At 41.0% G+C, this 18144-nt stretch overlaps 1 protein-coding gene across 3 annotated transcripts in view; it reads left to right on the top strand.

Annotated features, from left to right (window-relative positions):
• IQGAP2 (IQ motif containing GTPase activating protein 2) overlaps window positions 1–18144 on the top strand; it is a 387646-nt gene that overhangs the window by 261088 nt on the left and 108414 nt on the right. The window lies entirely within an intron of this gene.

Genomic DNA, 18144 nt, shown 5'->3' with positions numbered 1-18144 from the left:
CATCTCTTCTTCACATGACTAGATCCTTTTTCATCAGACTTCCCTGATCCTCTGCTGCATTCACATCTGTTAATTTCCTCCATAAAATGTTTTTGCCCTATATCGTAATGTTTATGGATGAGTTGATTTTTATTTTACTGCTGTCTGGGAAGAATTCAGTGTGTTAGTCTTTATCAGATAAAAAAGAGAAATTGGGTACTAGGGTAAAAAATAAAACTAAGTAGGTATAGAACAAGCCCAATATGAAATAACGGTTTGTGGCATTGTTTAGGGAAAAAGGGTAGAGATCAAAGACAGAGCTGAAGAGGGAATGCTACATGGTAATAGAGAAAACAAGCTGGGGATGCGCAGAAGGGGCCTCTCACCCCATTACAGGATGATAGGAAAGAATCAAGTGTTAAATGCACAAGCAGTAGCAAAGGTGCTAATTAATGTGGCATTAATGACAAAGACTTCAAGTCTAACATATTGTTGGTAAACTAAAAATTAATAAACTGGTAGTATCATTTTTTTTAGCCGCATTTTTTTTTTATTTCACATCTTTACTGACCAACGTAATCTGTTATAGAAATTTTGTTAAGATGTCTATTCACTGCTGTACATGTTCCTGATTAATTGGCTGAAATTTGTGCTGTGGGTGGCCCTGCTGACCACCTCCCTTCCGGCATCCCATGTATGAAACATCAGCAGGTAGAAAGATTGTTGTACAAAGTGCAGGCACTGTTCCGGTATTTTTACAGCAGGTGCGGACAGCTATCAGAATACAATAGTCACAGTGGGAGATTAATCCATCTGTGCTCTGTAGCATAGATGGTGGAATCTGCCAGATTTTTTTATGTTCAGCCTACAGGCTGACCTGGAAAAAAAAAAATTAAATGTGTATGGCCAGCTTTAGTTACAAAATCACAAGTAAACTCTACTTGAAGAATGCATTTCCTTCACTACATTGAACTCTTGGAGTTTCCAGAACCAGAAAGATCACTTCTTTTATCACACAGCTGTAGACAATTGAAGGATGCAGTGACCTGTTCAGGCCTGCCAGATAAATGAGCTTATTGCACGCAAAATGACAGTAATAAAGATTTGCCACATACTTTTCCTTTCGTTTCCAGAAAAGCGACTGTAAATGTCCAAATTGCTTTAGGTACAAAAGAACAGGCGTATCTTTTTTTTTTTTCTTTTTTTTTAATTTTGTGCATTTGTTTTTTAATGGAACACTGAAGAAAATTATGAACAAAATGAATGAAACAGAAAATACCTTAAAAAAATAAGTAAAACAATAGAAAAAAAAAAGCAGCAGAAAAAATAGCAAAGGGGAGGAAGAAGTTACATATGGCTGATTAGAGCTAATTTAAGGTAAATATACAGTGCTCAGCATTAATGAGTACACCCCAACAGATTTGTTAGAAAACCTTTACTTTTCTTTCAGAATCAACATTTTCTATGATACACTTTACTGCAAAATACTCCCACAAATTCAGGCCATTGATTGCAAACAAGATTTGTTAATTTTTGTTAAATTTTGTTGATTTACACACACAAAAAAGTATATTTCCTAACAAATTCATTCAAGACCATGTTGCAAACATGAATACACCCCAATGAAAGTCTTAGGAGCAAAGCTAAATTTTAGACGACAAAATCCTAATTAACAAGAATTCGACTACAGGTGAGTCTAATTATTCATCAAACAGGTGTCCAGTAGACAGTTGATTATAAAAGGGCGTTCCTTAACAAAGAAAACCACTTCACATTTCATGCTGTCAGCAATGGCACCACATGGAAGAGAGAGGCCAGCGAAAGAAAATAATTTCTTTACACAAGAAAGCCGAAGGCTACAAGAAGATCAGCAAAGCTTTACTTACCAGTCAGAATACTGCAGCAAAAGTAATACAAAAATTTAACAAAGATGGAACTGCCACCATCTCACAGAGACATCCAGGCTGTCCACAAACGTTAACACCTCAACAGGAGGGTTTTCTGATGAGAATGGTTGAAGAAAATCGCCATGCAAGTTGACTGCAGTTAGGTAAAGACGTAGAAAGCCAAGCTGGGGGGATTGTTTCCTGTGACACAATACGGCATACACTGCAGAGGAATGATGTGCAAAGATGTTGTCCATGAAGGAAGCCTCTCCTGAAGCCCATGCACAAATAAGCCCACCTAGAATATGCCAGGGCCCATGCTGAAAAAGAAGACTACTGGGACTCTGTACTCTGGAGTGATGAGACCAAGATAAATGTTTTTGGAACTGATGGCTTCAAGACTGTATGGCGTTGCAAAGGTAAAGAATGCAAAGAAGAATGCATGGTGCCTTCAGTGAAATATGGTGGTGGCAGTGTCCTTCTGTGGGGCTGAATGAGTGCTGCTGGTGTCGGGCAGCTGTATTTCATTGATGGTATTGTGAATTCACAGATGTAGTGCTCTATATTGAAAGAGAAGATGCTCCTTGCCCGTGATCATCATGCACTTTTCCAACATGACAATGATCCAAAACATACAGTTGTGTTCAAAATAATAGCAGTGTGTTGAAAAAAGTGAATAAAGCTCAAAATCCTTCTAATAGCTTTTATTTCCATACACACAAATGCATTGGGAACACTACACATTCTATTCCAAATCAAAACATGAAGAAAAATATATCAAATTTGTGTTGTTCCTCTAAAAAAACAATTGAAGAAAAGTGAATATTAGACTGTTCAAAAAAATAGCAGTGTTTGTATTCTTCTTTACAAACTCAAACATTCACTATATAAACTGCAAAATGTTTGAATATTTTGCTTTCCTTTGAATCACTTAATATTTAGTTGTATAAGCACTGTTTCTGAGAACTGCTGTACATCTGTGTTGCATGGAGTCAACCAACTTCTGGCACCTGTAAACAGGTATTCCAGCCCAGGGTGATTGGACTACATTGCACAGTTCTTCTCTATTTCTTGGTTTTGCCTCAGAAACTGCATTTGTGATGTCACCTCACAAGTTTTCTATTGGATTAAGATCCGGGGATTGGGCTGGCCACTCCATAAGGTCAATCTTTTTGGTCTGGACCCAAGAAGTTGCATGTTTACTGGTGTGTTTGGGGTTGTTGTCTTGTTGGAACACCCATTTCAAGGGCATTTCCTCTTCAGCATAAGGCAGCATGACCTTTTCAAGTATTCTGATGTATTCAAACTGATCCATGATCCCTGGTATGCGATAAATAGGCCCAACACCGTAGTATGAGAAACATCCCCATATCATGATGCTTGCGCAACCATGCTTCACGGTCTTCACAGTGTACTGTGGCTTGAATTCAGTGTTTGGGGGTCGTCGGACAAACTGTCTCCGGCCACTAGACCCAAAAAGGACAATCTTACTTTCATCAGTCCACAAAATGTTGCACCATTTCTCTTTAGGCCAGTCAATGTGCTCTTTGGCAAATTGTAACCTCTTCAGCACATGTCTTTTTTTCAACAGTGGGACTTTGCGGGGGCTTCTTGCAGATAGCTTGGCTTCACATAGGCATCTTCTAATTGTAACAGTACTCACAGGTAACTTTAGACCTTCTTTGATCTTCCTGGAGCTGATTGTTGGCTGAGCCCTTGCCATTTTGGCTATTTTTCTATCCATTCGAATGGTAGTTTTTCGCTTTCTTCCACGTCTTTCAGGTTTTGGTTGCCATTTTAAAGCATTTGTGATCATTTTATCTGAGCAGCCTATCATTTTCTGCACTTCTTTATATGTTTTCCACTCTCAAATCAACTTTTTAATCAAGGTACTCTGTTCTTCTGAACAATGTCTGGAACGACCCATTTTCCTCAGAATTTCAGAGAGAAATGCACTGTAACCAGCATGTACAACATTTGCTGCCTTCCTTGCTTAAATAAGGGCAATAATTGCCACCTGTTTTACAAAGAATGAATGACCTCACTAATAGAACTCCACACTGCTATTATTTTGAACATGCCCCTTTCAATTAGTGATTTAATTACACAGAATCAGCAGCATGCATGTCATGACTGTTGGGTCTGTTGGATTTCTATTACTCTACTACACCTGCTAGTAAATTATTTGCCATGTAGAAATATCATTTCTACTAAAAAACGATTGATCTGGTTAATGATGTCTGACTGCTATTATGTTGAACACAACTGTACATCTTAGGCCATTGTTGCATTTCTGAAGAAGAGCAGAATGAAAGTGATTCAGTGGCCAAGTATGTCTCCTGATCTGAACCCAATTGATTACCTATGGGGAAGTCTGAAGAGACAAGTTGATTTGAGTAAAACGGAAGATTTTGTAATCTAAGTTATATTATTAACCTTACTTTCATGTAATGAGCTCAACAAATGTTCTGTAAAACTCAGTTTTGTTGATATTGATTGAAATATTACCTTTCAAAAGGGTATGCTGAGCACTGTACAGTACTGTGCAAAAATTATAGGCAGTTGTGAAAAGAATGCTGAAAAAGAATGCTTTCAGAAATAGAAGTTTTAATAGTTTTTTTTTTCTAACAAAATTAACAGAAGAGAGATCTATATCAGATCAATATTTGGTGTGATCACCATTTGGTTTCAAACCAACATCAGTTCTTCTAGGTACACAAGGTGCTTGAGCACACAGTTTTTGAAGGAACTCAGCAGGTAGGTTGTTCCAGATATCTTGGAGAACTAACCACAGATCTGTGGATGTAGGCTGCCTCAAATCCTTCTGTCTTTTCATTTAATCCCAGATAGACTCGATGTGGAGATAATGGCTCTGTGCGGGCCAAACCATCACTTCCAGGACTCCTTGTTCTTCTTTACACTGAAGATAGTTCTTAATGACATGGCTGTATGTTTGGGGTCATCACACGCCTCCCTGTTTGTATGGCATGATGGATAAGTATCTGCCTTTTTTTCTCTCCTTTAATAAATGTTCCCATGTTCTTGAGCTCAGCTTCATATAAAGATACTGCTCTCCTGTACCTTATTCAAACCCTTAAAGGATCACCTTTCTGAACATGTTACATATCACACTTGTGTAAATGGGGTATGTAGCGCTAAGGAATGAATATCAAGCAAGGAGGGTATCACCAAATATAGTAAAAATTCAATAGTTCATATAGTGTAGCAAAAAAGGAAGCTGGATATGATCCAATGGTGTTTCCAAATCCCATTCAGTAGAATAAGAAAAGAATTTAGTGAGGTTGTGCGCTTACCACAAGTACACACAATGTAAGCATTGTATGCAAATAACTGGGCGTCACGGTCTGGTCAGCAGCCTGGGCAACATCTAGTCACATGAGGGCATCTGGGTCACAGGTCCAACGCTGTCCAGGCCCCCTCTGGCTCTCAACTCCAAACCGCCACCTTACAAAGCTCATTAACAAACGAGCCGGGAGGCAAGAAAGTGCTAATAGTGAAGTACGTTTATTAAGAGCAAAAAAAGTGAGCTAAAACAGCAACAACTCATATACTCATCCAGGCCTGGTGAAGGTATTCCCTGGTGGCTAGTGGTTCCCTAATACCAAGGCTTTAGCTCGAAACATGTTAGGGGATCCACCCTATTGACGCCTTGGTATTAGGGAACCACTAGCCACCAGGGAATACCTTCACCAGGCCTGGATGAGTATATGTTTTTGTCATCACTACAAATTTAAACTTTATATCCTTATGCTGATGATACCACTAGCCACCAGGGACTTATCTATTGGACCTGGAGTTGTATATTTTTGCATGCTGACTGAACTACTAGCCACCAGGGAACCTATCTATTGGGCCTGGATGTATGCTTTATTGATGTGAGTTGTTGCTGTTTTAGCTCACTTTTTTTGCTCTTAATAAACGTACTTCACTATTGGCACTTTCTTGACTCCCGGCTCGTTTGTTAATGAGCTTTGTAAGGTGGCGGTTTGGAGTTGAGAGCCAGAGGGGGCCTGGACAGCGTTGGACCTGTGACCCAGATGTCCTCAAATGACCAGATGTTGCCCAGGCTGCTGACCAGACCGTGACGCCCAGTTATTTGCATACAATGCTTACATTGTGTGTACTTGTGGTAAGCGCACAACCTCACTAAATTCTTTAATTATTCTACTGAATGGGATTTGGAAACACCATTGGATCATATGCAGCTTCCTTTTTTGCTACATTATGTGAACTATTGAATTTTTACTATATTTGGTGATACCCTCCTTGCTTGATATTCATTCCTTAGCGCTACATACCCCATTTACATTTTTATATTCCAAGGTATTGAGGATTACCCTGTATGTTAGCTGCTCACCTGATCTGTTTTGCGCTCACTTACCCACTCTTTATTTATATCACACTTGTATTTAAGGTGTGATATGTAACATGTTCAGCCTCCTCCCTTGATCCCCTCCTGCCCTATGACAGTGGTTGGGGAATCCTCGCCTCGCACCTGCTGGCACAACTTGAAAACCGCACTGCCACATGGAGCTTCCGTGAATGAATGAACATCAAGTACACTGCGGCACGTGGCTTGTAGTTCATTGATTCTTCCTGCTCTCCAGTAACTGCCCATGTGGAAGGTACAAGCAGACAGATATACTTGCACATTATGAAAGGCTTACACCTGTCATAGAGCAGAGCACCCTAGTGGCATGCTTTCCCCGCTGCAAGTGCTTCCATGTCGCTCAGTGTTCCATCTGGGTTTGTGCTCTGCGGCCTTTTGAATGACCGTGCCATGATGATATCACTGATGTACACGTCACGATTATGACATGGCACTCTGCATTGATGGCACACTCACTGTACCCTGAATGCAGAGCACTCTACACATGCACAGTGACATAATGGGCACCTGTGTTCAGCGGATATTCACTGTACCAACTGGTAAGCCTTATAAGCTTGCTTGTAGGTACATATCATAAATCTCACCTTAAAGTGGTTGGAAGTTTTAATGTCCCAAGCAGCTTCCCCAGGCCCACCTAATACTTACCTGAGCCCGATTGCGATCCAGCGATGTGCGTGACAGCCTTGACTCTCAAGGGGCTCTCTCCCACTTCATTGGCTGAGACAGCAGCGGGAGCCATTGGCTCCCACTGCTGTCAGTCATGGCCATTGACTCAATGAGGAGAGAGAGGGGGTGGGGCCAAGCCACTGTGTGTGTGTGTACACATGCAAAGCAGCTGCTCAGGAGTGAGCCTGCTTAGGGGCCCCCATAGCAAGCTATTTGCTCTGGGGGTACTCAGCAGGAGGGAGGGGCCAGTAGCGCTGGCAGCGGACCTGAGAAGACACGGATCGGGGCTGCTCTGTGCAAAACAATTGCACAGAGCGGGTATGACATGTTTGTTGTTGTGTTTTTGTTGTTTATTTAATTGTCTTTGTTATAACTTTAACCGCTTCCCTTCCATCCTATAGCAGAAGTACTGCTACAGGGCTGCACGGGTGTGCAAAATCACGTATATATATGTGATTTTGCAGTTTCCTGGTAGGGGGAGCTTGCACCTCCTACCCACGCCACCATTCGCGGCCTCAGCTGTCAGTCACCGAGTCCCAGATGGTGATTGCTCTCCGGCGCCTGGTGATTGCCGAGCATCTCTGATGGGGGTGGGGGAGAACTGTTTGTAAACAATACAGTTGTCTCGCCTATCAGTTCCTGTACACTGCTTTGCATGGCTCTGCATAACACAGCCATACAAAGCAGTGTGCTTACAGACACAGCCCACTATCTAAAACAGGACACTGTTAACCCTTTGATCACCCTCACATGTTAACCCCTTCCTGCCCAGTGCCATTAGTACAGTGTTAGTGCTCTTTATTAGCAATGATCACTTTATTGGTGTCACTGGGGGTTTCTGCATTGCGTTTTGCATTTTTACACTTGCGTTTTGGATGTGTTATGCTTTGGGTTTTTTTTTCTTGTTGCTAGGCAGATTTGTTGCTTGTTGCTAGGCAAAACGCAGCAAAAATGCAATACATGTTTTTCTGCAGCATTCCCATTGAAGTCTATAGAACCAAAAACGCAGTGTTTTGCGTTAAGGAAAAAAAAAAAATCCCTGACCCTGTGCAAAAACCGCACCGGGTGAAAACGCGGTGATGTGAACTTATCCCATAGGAAATCATGTTACATGGACTGTAAAACACTGCAGAAAATGCTTAGGTGTGAACCTAGGGTTAAACAGCTTGTTTGCCGACAAATGACTACATAGGAATTTTCATGCTGTACAGTATATGCTAATATAAATGTACAGAAGAATCCAGATTATTATTATACAGGATTGATATAGCGCCAACAGTTTGCTCATCGCTTTACAATATAACAGGAGACAATACAGCAACAATACAGTTCAATACAAGAGGGTTAGGAGCTTACAATCTAAGAGATAGATGTAAACACACCCTTTCAGTTCATATATAGAGCTAGTATTATGTATTCAATATAATGTACTTAATAACTAAAGGAGGCTTTCGAAGCCAGTGAGGATTTCCATTGTTAGATGAAGCATAATGCTGCATATGGATTCCAGAACACACCTTTCATAGGGGTAATAAATGATAAAGTGTGTTTGGCCCCATGCACACTGGGCATTTTTCTTTTATCATAATTACATTTTTAATATATTTTTGAAAAACATTTTTCCACACTTGTACAACACATTTTTGAGGCTCTAAATCCTTGCATTATAACACGATACATGTAAACATAATGTGCTAATAATCAAAATGCCCTATTAATCCATGATACAGGTAAATTTGCCAATGAAAAAGCACAACAATACTTTCTCAAACATGCACACTCACAGAAGGAAGAACGTGTGCATTTTTAATAGCATTCACAGAAAAATACCTAAATGTTTCAGGGGCTTATTAGAACTGACATTTGATCCAAAAATGATAGTGTGAAATTATATTTCCCACATACAGGTGAAACTCAAAAAATTAGAATATCATGCAAAAGTTAATTTATTTCAGTAATGCAACTTAAAAGGTGAAACTAATATATATGAGAGACTCATTACATACAAAGCAAGATAGTTCAAGCTGTGATTTGTCATATTTGTGATGATTATGGTTTACAGCTCATGAAAACCCCAAATCCACAATCTCAGAAAATTTGAATACTGTGAAAAGGTGCAATATTCTAGGCTCAAAGTGTCCCACTCTAATCAGCTAATTAAGCCATAACACCTGCAAAGGGTTCCTGAGCCTTTAAATGGTTTCTCAATCTGGTTCAGTAGGAATCGCAATCATGGGAAAGACTGCTGACCTGACAGTTGTGCAGAAAACCATCATTGACACCCTCCATAAGGAGGGAAAGCCTCAAAAGGTAATTGCAAAAGAAGTTGGATGTTCTCAAAGTGCTGTATCAAAGCACATTAATGGGAAAAGTGTGTAAGAAAAAGGTGCACAAGCAGCAGGGATGACCGCAGCCTGGAGAGGATTGTCAGGAAAAGGCCATTCAAAAGTGTTGTGGACTTTCACAAGGAGTGGACTGAGGCTGGAATCAGTGCATCAAGAGCCACCACACACACAGACGGATCCTGGACATGGGCTTCAAATGTCGTATTCCTCTTGTCAAACAGCTCCTGAACAACAAACATCAGAAGTGTCTTACCTGGGCTAAAGAAACAGACCTGGTCTGTTGCTCAGTGGTCCAAAGTCCTCTTTTCTGATGAGAACAACTTTTGCATCTCATTTGGAAACCAAGAACCCAGAGTATGGAGGAAGAATGGAGAGGCACACACTGCAAGATGCTTGAAGTCCAGTGTGAAGTTTCCACAGTCTGTGTTGATTAGGGGAGCCATGTCATCTGCTGGTGTTGGTCCACTGTGCTTCATTAAGTCCAGGGTGAATGCAGCCATCTACCAGGAGATTTTGGAGCACTTCATGCTTCCTTCCGCAGACCAGCTTTATGGGGATGCTGACTTCATTTTCCAGCAGGACTTGGCACCTGCCCACACTGCCAAAAGCACCAAAACCTGGTTCAATGACCGTGGGATTACTGTGCTTGATTGGCCAGCAAACTCGCCTGACCTGAACCCCATAGAGAATCTATAGGGCATTGCCAAGAGAAAGATGAGACATGAGACCGAACAATGCAGAAGAGCTGAAGGCCGCTATTGAAGCATCCTGGTCTTCCATAACACCTCAGCAGTGCCACAGGTTCAGCTTCCATGCCAGGCCGCATTGAGGCAGTAATTGCTGCAAAAGGGGCCCAAACCAAGTACTGAGTACATGCATGCTTATACTTTTCAGATGTCCGATATTGCTCTATGTACAATCCTTGTTTTATTGATTGCATGTAATATTTTATTTTCTGAGATTGTGGATTTGGGGTTTTCATGAGCTGTAAGCCATAATCATCACAATTATGACAAATCACGGCTTGAACTATCTTGCTTTGCATGTAATGAGTCTATCTCATATATTAGTTTCACCTTTTAAGTTGCATTACTGAAATAAATGAACTTTTGCACGATATTCTAATTTTTCGAGTTTCACCTGTGCAACTCCTCGTCTCATTGTCCTACACACATAACTCTGGTAAGCCCCTTCAGCCAGTCACCACTGACATCACTATAGGATGCAGAGCAAAAATAAACACAATGTCAAATATTTCAGTATCTGTACAACAAAGCTGAGTAGTGTACCTGAGACTTTATTTCTGTGAACAGTTTATTTTAAAGCAGAATTACAATGTATTTAAGCACCACAAGCCAAAAGCTCTATTTAAGCCATTTTTAATAATCAAAGCAAATTCACCCCTCCATTTCATTTCTCCATGCTTTATTTTGATGACAAGTTATTTAGCACGGATTGTATAAAGAGGCTTTGACCCACAATACTCTGACCCGCAGTGCTCCTATAGATGAGCACATGGGGCCCCATCGGGCCGACCCCTGCACACAGCCTGTGGAAAGTGTATGACAGCGGACCCCTACTCCTGTCTTCTTTCACTGTGCAGCGATCCTCTCTTGCCTCTGTAAACTACACTGCCTCTGTATCATTAAAGATGGAATCTGTTTTGTAAATGACAGTAAAGGTAAATGACAGAATCTTTCCCCGTATCACTGCACCCTTGATAACAACTCCCACATCTGTTCCTTCTGTCCAGCTGCTCACTGCCACAGTCTCTTTTCTCCCACTGCTCATCCTGCTCTCATTACACCCGCAGCAGCCCACTTTCCCCCCTCCTCTCCCTTCTTGAGCCAACAATTCATCCTCAGCCTTTCCTGGTCCACAGTCTTTTCACCTACTAGTCTTATCCCTCTGTATACTAATCAATCCTTTCACCAGCGCCCATGTCTTATCTGCAACTGTCACAGCCTCAGAATATTGTCAGAATTCCAATCCTACCTCATTGCTCCTTCATCCTGCCAGAACTTTTTTTTTTTTTTTTTTCCCCCTCCACTGTGTCCAAGCTGGAGTCCTCACACTACCACTCACCTGCTCAACCCACTCTCTTCTCCCCCTGCTGCTTTTCCTCTCTTTACCCCATTTCCATCATCACCTTCCATTGAAGCAGTTCATGTAATAGTAATAATATACTTTTGCTTTCCTAATTTCTCACAGCTGGTACTACCACCCCCATACTACTCCGTACCCCTCTCCTATACATACCACCCACCACCATACATTCCTTACCCCTCTCCTATACATACCACCCACCACCATACATTCCGTACCCCTCTCCTGTACATACCATCCACTACCATACATTTCGTGCCCCTCTCCTGGACATATCACCCACCACTATACACTCCGTACCTCTCTCTAGTACATACCCACCACCATACAGTCTGCACCCCTCTCCTACACAGACCACCTACCGCCATATGCTATGTAGCTTTCTCCTGCACATACCATCCACCGCCAAACACTCCATACCCCTCTTCTGTACATACCATCCACCACCATACACTTCGTACCCCTCTTTTGTGCATATCACCCACCACCATACATTCCGCATCCCTCTCCTGTACATACCATCCGTCGCCATACAACTCCGTACCCCTCTCTTGTACATACCATCCACCGCCAAACATCTATACCCCTCTTCTGTACATACCATCCACTGCCATACACTCCGCACCTCTCTCCTGTATGTACCTTCCACCGCCATTCACTCCGCTCCCCTCTCCTGTTCACACTATCCACTGCCTTATACTCCGCGCCCCGCAACCGAAATCTGTGGAGTAAGCATTCCACAGCCAGCAATGAACTGCTCCTTTAACTCAAGATTTGTTAAGCACTCTTTTTAAGCACACCCTCATTAAGCCACACCCAATATACAGCACAATTAAAACCCCTTGACGCCGACGTCACACAAATATGCGGCATCACAGAACTGGGCTTTTTTCTGTGGGGCCGCATATTTGCGTACCTGTCTTTGTGCTGGGAGTGTGCCACATAGCGCGCTCCCAGCACAAAGACCGGGGTGTCACTGAGAGCCCCGGGTCCCGTTCTAACAATCGGGACCCGGGGCTCCCGATTCCGGGTCACATGATTGCTGTGATAGCCTCTGATTGGAGGAGAGAGATACATTGTATCTCTGTCTCCTGTTATAGAGGGGAAAAAATAAATGTTTATTAAAAAAAAAAAAAGATAACTTAAAAATAAAAGAAAAAATAAAGAAAAAATACCTATATCAAGGTTTGATCTAGTTCAGTGCCAGAGTAAGTGTTTGGGTCAAGGTCAAAAGGTCATGGTCAAAGGTCAGGATTTTTTTTTTTTTTTTTAATGGTATTATTGTCAGTATTAGGTAAACAAAATGTGCACTATTGTTTCTGGGCTGTACTAACAATGGGTACAAATAAAATACACATATATGGTATCGCTGCGATCGTTAAGAGCTGAAAAATTTATTTTGGGTTGTTCTTTGGTGGTAGGTTATAGTGGTAACAGAAACACACAGTAAAAAGAAAAAAAAAATTTTTTTTTTTTAAATTTAGCTATTTTGGGCCAGTTTTCCTTTGATAAAGAAAAAAAATCAGGAGATATCCATTACCATTGACCACCAAATGAAAGCCCAATTTGTCCTGAAAAAAACAAGGTATAATTCACCTGGATGTACAAAGTAGTTGTGATGATATGTACGGTTTTACGAACACATGTCAATGTTGCAAAATTGTGCTTAGCCATTAAGATTTGTTTTACCCTTAGGTGTGAAGGGGTTAAACTACGCTCACTTTTTGCCGCAGCGCTCTGTGCGCCACATTTTTATCTTGATGCCTAGGACCCACTTTTGATCTTGCACATGGGCCCACTGATTTCATGATATACCCCTGCTTTCCACTTGAGCTATCACACTATAGACATACAGCAGTGAGGCTGTGGACACGGGAAGTGCTATTTTTCAGAAAGATTATAAAACAAACGGTATATTTTTCATGGCACTGCTTAGGGATGATTAAGATTTTTAAACATTTTCTATCAAAAGCAAAAATAAAATCACTTTTTGAGTTCAGGTTCACTTTAACACAGCTTTTGTTTTGATGACTTACTGAGATATCGTGTATATACTAATAGCAATTATACGTATTGACATAAAAAAGTATACATTACATCATACGTTTTCCATTCTCAGCAGAGAGAATGAACAGACCTGTGCATGTACATCCATTGTACATTAAACTCGGGTTATCAGTGTGCACTGCTGCTTGTATATGATGAAATCCAGGCATTGTTTGCTGAAGGTACGGTAGAATTCTCTTCTCTATAATGAGATGTCCTGTCGCCCTTCAAGACTGATCAGTGAGCTCATTGACTGTCTCATTGAAATTTCTCAATTTTACAGATTGGCTCGGTTGATAACATGTAATCTACAAAGCAGCATGGCAACTTTTTTTTTTTTTTTTACTTAAGTCACATGTATATGCACTATAAAATTTCATATTGGAACAATTTAACTGGGAAAGTGCTAAAGGCAAGACTGAGTCACAATACTGAAGAATAGGAAGTGGGTAAATTACTGCACAATAGTGACACATGCCAGTGTCCTTAATATGCAGGTCAAAGGTTATCTGGTGCTTTCATTACATTGGTTTGGGCTAGAGCAGGGGTAGGCAACCTTAAACATGTGGAGATCTACTTGAACAATATGGGAGAAGTCAAAGATCACTGGGCGCAATGTCACCTCCTGACAGCTGATTTAAACCTTTAATTGTCATACTACCGTGTCACAATTGCATGGATTATACAGTTATCATGGGTTTAAATCGGGTGGTGAAGAAGCAAACCCTTCAGTTGAGTCATGGTTTATACGCCCCCAATCCCTGCCCCCTTTAGCTGCTGAGGCAGCAGCAAAAGGTGTACACATGCCGCAGCAGGAATTGCACCCCCTGTTGCTTTTGGTGGGTGCTACCACCGGTCAATCGAAACCCATTTAAGTAAATGGAGCCACTGCAATTGCCCCATAACTGCATGCTTCTGCGGGGTCCAAGGGGTTAAAGCAGGAGGTGAGAAAGAAACACTCCGCTGCCTGTTTAACTCCTTGTTTGTTGTACTGCACAAAGTTGCAGGGCACTTGCAGAGCGGCCTCATTCACTTAAATGGTCGTGCTTGGCAGGTGCTACACCCAATAACCATGACAGGAGCCAGAACTACAGAGGAGACATCAGCTTATGCGGCTCTTGCTCCCTACTACAGCTCCAACTTTACACTTAGTCCCTCTACATTGCAGTCTGCTTGATGCTCTGAGATGGTCAGCAGCCAGCAAGCCCTGACCATGATCTACCAGTCACTTGGCCGAGATCTACTGGTTGCTGACCCCTGGGCTAGAGCAAAGAAAACTGCAAAAATGGAGAGGGTTCCCATAGCACAGTCAGTTTTTACCTTTATCTCAACCTAGTCAGTACGGGTTAACTGCTTCACTTGAGCTACGTTTCTTCTAGTTTCTGTAGAATAGCTGCAGGGTCATTCCTTGGTAGTCACCACCTGTTTGATATTGGTGGGACAAATTTACCATCCCTGGTCTATGTTGGGTGGAGTTTATGAAAAGCAGGTTTGCACTTGACCCCTTTATTAACTGAAGGTAAAACAAATGTTAATTGCTAAACACAATTTTGCACCTTTCCTCATGTGTTAGTAAAACTGTACATATCACCGCAACTGTATCCAGGTGGATTATACTGCATTTGTTTTCAGGCAAAATCAGGCTTTCTTTTGGTGGTTTATGGTAGCAGATATCTCCTGATTTTTTTTTTTTTTTTTTTTCCTTTAACCTCTTCAAGTCCGGACACTTTTACCCTCTTCCAGGGCAATTTTCAGCTTTCAGTGCTATCACACTTTGAATGACAATTGCGCGGTCATGCAACACTGTACCCATATGAATTTTTTTGAGGCAGATAAAGCTTTATTTTGGTGCTATTTATTCACCACTGGGAATTTATTTTTTTTGCTATGTAAATGAAAACGTCCAAAAATTAAAAAAAAGTGTTTTTCTTATAACGTTTTGCAAATAATTTCATAAATCTTCGCAAAAATGTATTCCATTATCTTTTTAGTAAAAAAAAAAAAACCCAAATTAGTTTATAACCAAAAATTATAATTTTTAAACACTTTTTTTTACCATTTTTATTTTTTATTTTTTTACATACTGTCACCCTAGCAGTACAGTGTCACCATGGTGACACTGTACTACATGTGGGGGGTGATGAAGATTTTTTTTTTCTTACACTGATTGCTTTTATACCCATAAAGGCTGTAAACGCAATCATTTCTCCTTCTCTCTGGCTGCATTCTTGGAGCCATTGAGAACTACTGTGTGAGCTGTGATTGGTCACAGCTTGTCACATGGTACAAGGCTGTTGTGAATAGCCTTGTACCATGTGACCTCTGTGATCATTCACAGATTTCACACGTAAGCAATGATGTCAGAATTGACATCTTGGTTACTACTCTGCATGTGATCACTGATGTTCCACTGTGTCCGGATTGTGGCCAACCGGATCACGGTGCTGCGCGCTCTCAGGGAGCGCGCACAAGCAGGGGGCAGGGAGGCCGTTTATAAACGGCCACCCGACCATGCACTGCCACCGTCCGGCCGTTTATATACAACGGCCGGACGGGAGGTGGTTAAAAAAAAAAAAAAAGCCTAAAATACAAGAAAAAAAACTTAAAAAAAAAAAATTAGCTGTATATTTACTGTTACCATAAGTTACCACCAAAGACAAACACAGAATAAATTCTTCTGCTCCTGACGATCACAGCGATTCTACAAATGTGTATGTTATTTGTTGTTTGTACCCATAGTAGGGCCCAGAAACAATAGGGCACAGTTTGCCTTTGTTATGCTACTTAAAACACACAAACAGTGATAACTGCCACAGATACTAATTAAAAAAAATGCTTTTTTTTTTAAAATGTTCTACCCAAAATATGCTGTCTGAGACCTTTGACCCTAACACTAACCCAGGCACTGACCTAGACCAAACTTTGATCTAGCTCTGTTTTTTTAATTTTTTTATTTGTTTTTACATTATTTGTTTACATCTTCCTCTCCTCCAAGAAGATGCAATGTATCTTTCCCTTCATTCAGAAGAAGAAGTAAACACGGGCAGGCTCACAGTGACTGATCACTGGGATAGCCAATCAATACGCAATTTGCGTATGTCTCTACCAGCTTTGCACATCTAGAGTGAACATTTTGTGTTCCATTCTTTGTTGCAAAATAGCTCAAGCTCTGTCAGATTGGATGGAGAGCGTCTATGAACAGCAATTTTCAAGTCTTGCCACAGATTCTCAGCTGGATTTTGGTCTGGACTTTAACTGGGCCATTCTAACACATGAAAACGCTTTGATCTAAACCATTCCATTGTAGCTCTGGCTGTATGTTTTGGGTCGTTGTCCTCCTGGAAGGTGAACCTCCGCCCCGGTCTCAAGTCTTTTGTAAACTCTAACAAGTTTTCTTCAAAGATTGCCCTGTATTTGGCTCCATCCATCTTCCCATCAACTCTGACCAGTTTCCTTGTCCCTGCTGAAGAAAAGCATGCCCACAACATGATGCTGCCACCCCCATGTTTCATGGTGGGAATGGTGTATTCAGAGTGATGTGGAGTGTTAGTTTTCTGCCACACATAGCGTTTTGCTTTTAGGCCAAAAAGTTAAATTTTGGCCTCATCTAACCAGAACACCTTCTTCCACATTTTTGCTGTGTCCCTCACATGGCTTTTTGCAAATTGTAAACAGGGCTTCTTATGGCTTTCTTCTTGTCCCTCTTCCATAAAGGCCAGATTTGTAGAGTGCACGACTAATAGTTGTCCTGTGGACAGATTATCCCAACTGAGCTGTGGATCTCTGTAGCTCCTCCAGAGTTACCATGGGCCTCTTGGCTACTTCTCTGATTAATGCTGTCCTTGCCAGGCCTGTCCGTTTAGGTGGACGGCCATGTCTTGGTAGGTTTGCAGTTGTGCTATACTCTTTCCATTTTCGGATGATGAATAGAACAGTGCTCCGTGAGATGTTCAAAGCTTGGGATATTTTTTATAACCTAACCCTGCTTTAAACTTCTCCACAACTTTATCCCTGTCCTGTCTGGTGTGTTTCTTGGCCTTCATGATGCTGTTTGTTCACTAATGTTCTCTAACAAACCTCTGAGGGCTTCACTGAACAGCTGCATTTATACTGAGATTAAATTACACACAGGTGGATTCTATTTACTAATTAGGTGAGTTCTGAAGGCAAATGGTTCCACTAAATTTTAATTAGGGGTATCAGAGTAAAGGGAGCTAAATACAAATGCACACCACACTTTTCATATATTTATTTGTAAAAAAAAATTTTGAAAATGTATCATTTTCTTCCACTGCACATTTATGTGCCACTTTGTGTTGGTCTATCACATAAAATTCCAATAAAATACATTTTTGTTTTTGGTTGTAACATGACAGAATGAGGAAAATCTCAAGGGGTATGAATACTTTTTCAAGGCACTATATGTGTATATATGTGTATATTCAGGTGAAACTCGAAAAATTAGAATATCGTGCAAAAGTTCATTTATTTCAGTAATGCAACTTAAAAGGTGAAACTAATATATGAGACTCATTACATGCAAAGCAAGATAGTTCAAGCCGTGATTTGTCATCATTGTGATGATTATGGCTTACAGCTCATGAAAACCCCAAATCCACAATCTCAGAAAATTAGAATATTACATGCAATCAATAAAACAAGGATTGTACATAGAACAATATCGGACCTCTGAAAAGTATAAGCA

This window comes from Staurois parvus, unplaced genomic scaffold, assembly GCF_062004578.1.
Source record: "Staurois parvus isolate SC_StPar_1 unplaced genomic scaffold, SC_StPar_1.0 ptg000656l, whole genome shotgun sequence".
NCBI lineage: Eukaryota > Metazoa > Chordata > Amphibia > Anura > Ranidae > Staurois > Staurois parvus.
The sequence above is the reverse complement of the archived record's forward strand: the minus strand, read 5'-3'. Positions and strand labels throughout refer to the sequence as shown.